This window comes from Manacus vitellinus, unplaced genomic scaffold (assembly GCF_001715985.3).
Source record: "Manacus vitellinus isolate BGI_N305 unplaced genomic scaffold, ASM171598v3 scaffold_49_pilon, whole genome shotgun sequence".
NCBI classification, from domain to species: Eukaryota; Metazoa; Chordata; class Aves; order Passeriformes; family Pipridae; genus Manacus; species Manacus vitellinus.
In genome coordinates, this window is record NW_021940603.1 from 650,897 (window position 1) to 660,070 (window position 9,174).

The following is a 9,174-nucleotide window of genomic DNA, read 5'->3' on the forward strand; positions in this document are numbered from 1 at the left end:
TCCGCTCTGTGCCAGCCCGACGGCTGCTATAACGAGCGTGCGTGCGCTGGGCGCGGGAGCCGCCGGTAACAGGAGCCGCCGGACCCCGGCGAGGAGCTGACTCTGTCTTTTCGGCTCTGCCCCGTGTATATTTATCTGTACGTACAAACACAGCCGCCGGCAGAGGTGGCTGGGTGTCCCCAGGCTGTGCCGGTCCAGCGTCCCTGTGCCTGCGGCCCCGTCCAGCCTTGGGGCTGTGGGGAGCAGCCGAGGGACTGGAGGGCACCGAGGGGGAACTTGGCGTTGCTGAATGTGGGCAGCAGGATTTGGGGGGGTTCTGTGCCCGTTTGCTGTCCAGAAAAGGGGATGTCAGGGGTCCCTGCTGGCTTGTAGCAAAGCCAAGGGCCAGGAGCCACGAGGCACATTGGGATGGTGAGAAGGAGGGGGGAGAGCAGGAGCAGGCCCTGTCTTCTTCCTTTTGGGAGCAGCAGTGAGTGCCCCGGTCATAAATGTGACTTTTATCTAAAATATACACCTTGGGAATGCAGAAGAAAAGCAGGAAAGGGCTTTTCTCAGTGCTAAAGAGCTGCCAACAAACACCTGACTCCACATTTTGATTTGAGCCAATCAAACAAACGCAGCCCAAAGCACGACTTTCTCTGAGCTGGGGTTTGGTTTTTCAGTGGAGCGTGTTATCAAAGGCAGAAATGTGGCAAGAGGATTGAATGAGGACTCCTGGGGTATTGTGTGCCCAAGGACGTGGCACAGCACGTGGATTGGGGCATTTTCTATTATTCTAATATTCTGTCTTTGAATCTTAGCCCTCGCTCTCCTTGTAGCCTGTAAAATGCACGAGGCCACTCCTTATTCGGAAAGAGATTTTCTTTGAGAGCCAACTTAATGCTGGTTTGGATCAGAGTGACCCTCGCAGGGAGACTCATTTCCACCAAGCTTAAAAATCTTTCAAGAATTGCCCTAAAAACAAAATGTGTCAACATTGAAAGAACTGCTTAAAAATAAATCAGAACTTATGCTACCTGAGGTTAAGGGACCAGAAATGTAAATTTGGGAAGAAAAGGCTGGTGGAAGCTCCCTGCAATGTTCCCTAAACCTAACAAGGTCTTTTATTTCCATCCCAAAAGCATAACGAGAGTCAAAGAAAAAGAAACCTGAATCTAGTTGACTTAAAGGTCATGAGACTTAGCGTCGGGATATTTGAGGTCTCGTGATTTTTTAAATGTTAATACTGCAAGGGCTGCTGTGGGAGATTCACTGCCACAGTTCCCAGCTCTGACCCAGAGACTCGAGCTGTTTCTGCCCTGCTTTAGTGGAAGTTTGATGATGGAGTTACCAAGTTATCTGTAGGAAAGGTCTCTTATACAAGGCCCATAAGAAAGCACCAAACTGGAGATTGTTTTTTTACTAATTCCTGTAACATTTCTGATGTTTTCTGATCAGCCCCCAAAGCATTTAGGTTTTGAGGATTTTGGCAGCTAAAGCCACTGTCATCTCTTGTTTTTGTCCTCAGGGGGTCTCAGCACACCTTAAAGAGGTCACCTGAGCTCCTGCCTGAGTCTCGAAGAGTGAGGACTGAGATCTGAGGGTGAAGAACCTCATGAACCTGCTGCAGAGCTGAGGTTAGAGGCACATTTCTCTTTAGTACTTGATGTTCTGAGCCTGCCTCTCCTCTCCTTTTCCCAGCCCTGAGTTTTACCCTCACATCACCTGGAAGCTGTTGGTTGAAATATTTCATACTCGGTTTATATGTAACGCTCAACAAGTGCACAGGATGGCTCTTAAAAGGTCACATTTATACAAATCTGTAATGCATGTGTATAAAATAGATCAGTTTAGAGTGAATTCTGAACTCCTGTAAAACATGGAAAGGTTTCCTTAGGGCAATCCACTTTAATGCTTGGTCAGAGGAGGCCTGGACCTCACCACCCTCATAAGGAAGAATTCCTTCCCAATATCCCACCTAACCCTGTCCCCTGGCAGTGGGAAGCCATTCCCTCTTGTCCTATCTCTCCAGGCCCTTGTCCTAAGTCCCTCTCCATCTCTCCTGGAGCCCCTTCAGGCACTGAAAGGAGCTCTAAGGTCCCCCTGGGGTCTTCCCTTCTCCAGGTGAACAACCCCAGCTTGCCCAGCCTGTCTCCAGAGCAGAGGGGCTCCAGCCTTTGGAGCATCTCTGCGGCCTCCTCTGGACTTGCTCCAGCAGCTCCATGTCCTTGTTATGTTGGAAGCCCAAGAGCTGGAGGCAACTCTGCAGGTGGGGTCTCACCAGAGTGGAATAGAGTGGCAGAATCACCCCCTCGACCTGCTGGCCTTAAGCCCTCTCCCATCTCTGCCCTTCCTGGGAATGGCTGCAGACACACCAGCCAGCCATGGAGCAGGGGGTGTGGGCTGTGCCTCCAGCTGCTCCATCATCCTGGCTCTGAGCATGGAGGTGACACTTCTCCCCAGCAGCAGATCCCCCCCTCAGCAACTCTTCTCGGGGGCTGCTTGCCCTGACCAGGGATGGGGATTTTCCCAGCCGGAGTTCCTCGGGGTACAAGATAAGGAGGTGAACTGCAGTTGTAGTGTCAGCTGAGGGGCTGTGATTTACCTGGCTGATGGCACTCCAGGGCCAGTTACACCCCGGGGTTGTGTGCTGCCTGATGGACTTCCTTCTGGGAAAAGCTACTCAGTCACTCAGCTGCTGAGAAGCAAATCCTGATGATTCAGTGTTGCTGTGTATGACTTAGATGAGGTGAATCCTTGTTCTGCACTTAAATCCAGAGGGGCAGGTGCTCAGCTGCTGAATCACATCTGCCCGTGAGCAGCTCAATCCCCGCAGGGCAGGAGAGCTGTGGTATTTACACCGTGGTTTACAAACCCTTAATGCCTCCGTGCAGCCTCTGGGGTGATTGCCCACATTATGCTCAGTGCCTGCCAGTCCCTTCCCAATGCAAACACCTAATTAATTCCCGTGCTTTTAAGGAAATGAAGCCATACAGAAATATGCCACCGGTAACAAATTATGTGGTACCAGTGCCACCGATTAATGCTGCAGGAAATAATACTCTATTTCAGATGCTGAATGGTTTTTTTTTTTTTTGTTCTAAATTAATTTGCCATCATACAATAAATCACAGAATGAATCATAAAATGGTTTGGGTTGGAAAGGACCTCAAAGATCACCCAGTTCCAATCCCCCTGCCATAGGCAGGGACAAAAATACCATCCTGCCTGGAAGTTGCTAAATTAACATGCAGACATTGTCCAAAGGGCTAGAAGGGAATTTTATTTTTTCCCCTCTTATTTTCATTATCTGAGAGCAGATAAGTGTATAAGTCTGCAGTACCATGGATGGCTGTCCTAGTGTTCCCAGCTTCCAGCACACCTCCCATCCCAGTGCTCCCATCTTGCCTCTCCAGGAAGCTGATGGATACTGCAGGATTTCTAAAAACCAGCAGCTGCCAAGACACCATCAGTCCCTGCTGGAATTGTGATTACCTCCTTGCCCAGGTGATGCAGAAGCTTCGGATGTTTCCCATGCAGGTGAGGATGTGAGCAAGACCTTCTGGGGCTCTGTCAGACCGGCCACAGCTTCGCTTTCCGTGGGGTAGATGGGAAAAGTTGTGGGAAAAGGTGGAAGTGAGTGGAGTTTATAGTCCCACCAGGGCTGATCTTTGCACCTGCCAACTCCAGTAACAGTTCCATTTACGGGAGCTCATAAAGGAGATTTCTCTACCTGGCCAGGTGTGGTACCGAGCAGTGGCTGGGGGGGTGGTTTTGACGGGATGCCCGTGTGTGAGTGCACAGGGAAATGCCAACAACAAGCAGGTGCCATGGAGCACAGAGAGGCAATAAGGAAACGAGCTGGGGCAAGTTCCCTGCTCCTTACTGGCTGCCTGGAAGGGTGCAGGAAGTGAAAGCAAAAGAGAAAGCAGGACTGGAAAGCAGGTGTGGTGGGTGGTGGCACCTGCGGTTGTGCAGGAGGAGGTGTTTACCAACATGGGCTATGACTGCCTCGAAAGGTCTCTCAGTTTATCACCCAAGTGCTCTGTGCAAACACTCTAGAAAACACTCCAGGAACAGTGAATAGATTAAACCCCAAATGAATCTCACTGTTATCAGGCCCCAGAGTTGGGAGGTAACATCAGTTTAGCAGGGCTGGTGTGCAAGGATCAGCTTAAAAATAGCCAGGCTATCATTGTCAATATTTTTATTTATTTATGTAGTTTTCAGAAGCTTTCTAAGTGTCTGCTTAAGAAAAAGCAGCATCCTGAGACATTTCCCACTCCCCCTGGTTTGCAGGGTGACTCTGATTGGTGCCTGGTGCTGGGCACTGGGTGAGGAGCTGAGGGGCTCCTGGCATCCTTCTTGTAGGGCCATCAGAAATGATCTCAGGACATCAGCCAGGGAAGACCATCAATGCCAGGGGCAAATGAGGCTGAGAACAGAGACTGTTGGGTGTCCAGCTAATCATCAGGAGGGGAGAGCTGGCTGGGTACAATGGTTCTTCAGCAGGGGCTCCTGGTTCCACAGCTCCAGGTGGTGTGGGCAGGGCTGCAGCTGAGGGCAGGTTACATCCCCAGACACTGGGCACATCAGCACGTTCTGCTGGTTCAAATGCAGAAGAGCTCAGTTGAGAAAATGTGAAATGAAGCCTGTTGCTGGTCTAAACCCAGCTCTGAAGATGAAAGTAACCACTTCTACAAGTTTAAAACCAGTGCCATGTAGCAGCTCCCCCTCTCCCCATTCTTAATGCTCTGTCCTGCTAAGACATAGATTTAGTTAAAAAGAGATTTTCTTCAAATCCCACAGACTCTCACCCAGAAGGACACTGGGTGTATTCCTGGTGGGCTCTCAGCAGCTGGGACGTCTGGAAGGAGCAGCACAGCAGCATCGAGATGCTTCACCTGCCACCCAAACCCCACTGTAGGTAGTGAGAAATGAATTTGATAGTGTGGAAAATCTGGGCATTATTGAGAAGTTTAGTCAGTCTCCAACTGGATTAATTCACTGCTGGTAGTTGGAAAAATTCATAAAGTGCAGATCTGAATCAATCTTGCTGATTTTCCGTAAAGCATGAACATTATCTATGGCAAACTGCTGGAATAGCAGCTCAGGCTCGGACCAGCAAGAGGCTTTGTGTGCTGGGATGCTGCACCCTGGAGCCTGCTGGGGAGGGGCTGGGAGGGGTGTCCTGGCTTCCAGCCCCTCCACCAAGGCTGGCTTGGTGTTCAGCTGGGTCCCCTCATCACCAGCCGTCGTGTCCCTGCCCTCGTGACAGTGTCTTTCTTTTCCAAGTGGAGCAGCACTGTGGGTGTTACTTGCTGTACGTTATAGCCTGGTGGCTTTGCCACACTGTCCTGACCATGGAGCTGGACATTTAAATCCCCAGCATCCCAAATATCACCTTCAGGATGCAGCTTTCAGAAAATAAAGCCGGATGAGTTGAGCTCTGGTTCCGTGACTGCAGTGAGCACAGTGAAAATCTATTAAATGCGTTTCTAGGGAATAATTTCCTGGCTTGTACTGCACTGATCACAGATGAGGTTTGAATTTGGGCTAGAGATATAAAAAATGCACCAATTAAGCTGTTTTTTTTTGCACCTGGCAAGAGGTGAGTGTGTGAAAGTTAAAGTGGCCTTGGCTCGTGTGGAGCGGGGTTATCTGTGCCGGCCATAAATCGAACCGGGACGGCTTAATTGCTCCTTCACAGTAAATAAAGCTCTGACTGAGATGTCTGCTCTCTAATACAGGGGGGATCTCCCGGGCTGTGGAGGATGATAGCTAGCCGGAGAAATCCATTCCGGGGCTCTTTGGGATCGATAAGCAGTTAAGGGAGCGGCGGGAAGATGACATTGCCTGTCTTTGTGCGCACACACCGCAGAGGGGCCGGGCCGTTAAAGGGCAGCGCTCGGGCTCGGAGCCATCGGCTTTAGAATGTGGTGGTTCCTGCTGGAATTTTGGACACTTGGTGAGGTAAGAGCAGCCTGTGCATCACAGTGAATGGTTGGGGACCATCACCCACCCTCACGCTGGGCCGGTGCCTGAAGTCAAGGTGATGGGCTGAGCCACCAGGTTCAGTAATGCTGTGAGGGCTCTGTGGCTCGGAGGGCTTCCAGGGCCAGCCCAGCTTGCAGGTGGCCAGCCCAGCTTGCAGGTGGCCAGCCCAGCTTGCAGGTGGCCAGCCCAGGGCTGCCTCACTCGGGCTGCAGCAAATCCACTGTCACGGTGGAGGGAGCTCGGGGGCTCAGAGCTGGTTTTAGCTGAAGGCTCCCAAGATGTGCTGTGGGGAGGTAGTGGCTCCATCCAGCTTTCTGCAGAAGGTCCCTTCCACTCATGACCATACTGCTGGTGGGTGGTTTGCGCTCTCAGCTTTTTTCTGTGCTGTTTTCCCCAACCCTGGAGAGGCTGGACCCTGCCATCAACTACGGGAAACGTAAATGGCAGTGTCTGGCTCATCCCTAATGATTTACCTGGAAATGCTGTTGTGCAGAAGGGAGATGAATTGCCACTTAGCTTCTAGCTCCTGCCCTCCTGCCTTTTAAAAGGGAAATATTGCGGCTGCTTTCTAGCCCCACTACTCCTCACCTGGCTTGTGTTTAATTATTAATTCTTCCCTGCCAGGGAAGAGCCGGTGGGACTGCAACAGCAGCTGGACCAAGCTGCTGCCCCTCCAGCCCCAAACCCACTGAAATTGAGAACAGACCAGGAAAAACTGAATTGTGAAGCAAACACTGTAGTGATTCTGCTTAGTGATATGTGGGGTTCCACCTGGCATTGCTCCCCTTAGGCACACACACCTTCCTCACTCCGGTAATGCAGGATGCTGGAATCTGTGGGTGAGACCAAACTCCCACCAGCCTCAGGAAGAGTTAGAAAACCCTTCTATCCTCTGAACTAAGTCTTTTTGGAAAGAGGAAAGTTCTTGCTGATGGTTTTGGAGCAGATGCACCCAGTGGCACAGTTTACCAGCAAACATTTGGGAAGGTCTAGGGTCAAGTCACGGTGTAAAACGTGATATATTACATTTCTTTTAGTGACCATGTGAAAAAATGGCCCAGCTCACAATCACTTTGGCAGGACAGAGGGATGTGAGGCTCACCGGAGCTGTTATTTCCAGTGGCTGATCTGCTTGGCCTTGTTTAATCCATCGTCCTTGAGCCAATCTGCTGAAGTGGCACTGAGTGCACCCCGATGCAAAGCACAGGCTCACAAAGCTGGGGCTGGACGAGGCATCTGGTGCACCAAGGCACCACCACCTTCTGCCTCAAGGTTTTCCAGCAGGTAGGTGTGTGACCCAGTCTCAGTAATGCTAATTCTAATGAATTTTTTTTTAGGGGAAGGTGGGGTAAGCCCTTGCAAAGTACTTGTAGATCTGTGCTGTTCAAGCTGAACAAGCTTAATGGCAGAGTTGGAAACACGAGTCAGGACTTGGCTGTTTTTGTGGTGGTTTTTTTTTTTTTTTTGTTTTTATGTTTTTGTTGTTATTTTTTTTTCTGAAGTGATATTGTTTGGTTTTGAGCAAGTGGTGCCACGGTTCTCCAAAAAATGTGGAAGTGGGGAGCAACCTACAAAGTGTAGGAGCAGAAATTCCCTCAGACATCCCCCCTACTCTGACCTGGCTAAAACGAACCAACAGGTTCTAAAATTGTGGGGTAGGGAGTGGGGATGGATGAAAATGTGCTTTGTTTCCCCAAAGAGGCTGACTGCAAAACCTGTCTCGGAAAAAGAAAGTACATGCTTTGCCCTTTGCCACAGGGAATGTTTTCCCTCTTGTGGTATCCATTAAAATGAAACTTTAACTGTTTAAAATGATCCTGCCCTTACCTCTGTGGCCTTATTTAGATCTAGACACATCCCGTCCTCCCTCCCTGCCCGTGCCAGCCCTGTCACAGCGTTATGGAGTGTTGGGATGTTGCACATGTACAGGTGGTGCTTCCAAAAGCATCCGTGTGGATGGACGTTTGGATCCAGGCTGTCAACGAGGACAGCATTGTCCATCCCATGGGAGCATCGGGCTACATTCCCTAGAATATAACCCCTTCCCAGCATCATCCTCCATCACCCTCCTGCCAAAATCCCTTCTTTGCCCTCATTCCTCCTCTTCTGTGGCTTCAGCATTATGTTGTTGTTTTTTTTTTTCCCCAGAAAAAACAAATCCCTGAGCTTGGCAGCATTGCATGGACACGTGAGCTGGGGGAGGGATGGCAGCTTTCTCCCTGCCCTTGGCCGCACCATCAAAGCGCTGTGGGCACTGAAAAGCCTGGGCAGGGGTCTTGCTGAGCTCTGCAGCTGTGCAGGAATTGCTCTCCAAATTCGAGATGTTCTCTGTATTTATTTTTCCGTCTGGGTCCGTTTGCTGACAGCCAACAACCCGTGGCTTCGGGCAGCCAGTGCCTGCGCTACATATTTTTGTTCATCCGTCCCTCCCTGCCAAGAGCTGGAGTCAGACAACTGGCTCCGGCTGGTGCCAGCTCTGGTTGCTCACACAGGGATTAGCACGTAAACTGCTTTGGTCCCCCTGTGGAGGCCGAGCGTGGCCTTCTCTCTTACCCTCCCGCTGCAGTTGCCTCTGTGAAAGATGTCTCTGACTTTGCTCTTGACTTTCTGCAAGAGGTTGTTGTAAGAAAAGGAGAAAAGGATTTTTCCTGGTTTTTTTGGGTGTCTCTGCACCCTGGGTAATGTGGGAGAGCATGAGTGCCTCGTGGTCCACCGTGTCTCAGGCTGCTCCCATGCTCGCCCCTTGGGCTGGACACCAAGAGGGATTAAGGGGAAGTGTTGGACCTGGGGATCTCCAGAAAACCAAGAAGTAATCTCCTAGTGCTGAGAGACTAAAACAAACCCTCCCTGAGATGGTGGGCACGACTGGATTTCTCACTTACAAGCGAAGCTGTTGTGGTTTCTCTGTGCTCGCAGCCCTTGCCCAGGACTCCACAAACAGAAATAAAATCAGCCAAAAAAAATACAAGAGGCCTTGAGATGAGAACTGGGCAAATGATGAAGGAAGACAGTAAAACCAATGTAGAGATCTTGGGCCACCTCATCAAATAGCAGGAGCTGGAGTGGGGGTATTGATTTCAGCAGAGCTGAGCCAGTTTATGCAAGTTAGGGCTCTGACCTAAGTATTTCACCGTAATAAAGATATCCAGATGCTGGAAAACTTCCAGGGAAACTGTCTCCTTGGATCAGGTTGGTTAT

General features: G+C 50.4%; 1 long non-coding RNA gene across 2 annotated transcripts; it reads left to right on the top strand.

Moving 5' to 3' along the window:
- Positions 1-4,708: 4,708 nt before the first annotated feature.
- On the top strand, positions 4,709-8,534 carry LOC108640966. Of its 2 annotated transcripts, XR_001921644.2 has the most exons (4): positions 4,709-4,902; positions 5,730-5,952; positions 7,097-7,260; positions 8,125-8,534. It is a non-coding gene; the product is annotated as an uncharacterized LOC108640966 (long non-coding RNA). The 2 variants fall into 2 exon arrangements; XR_001921643.2 differs by lacking the exons at positions 7,097-7,260; positions 8,125-8,534 and adding an exon at positions 6,601-6,709.
- Positions 8,535-9,174: the final 640 nt, after the last annotated feature.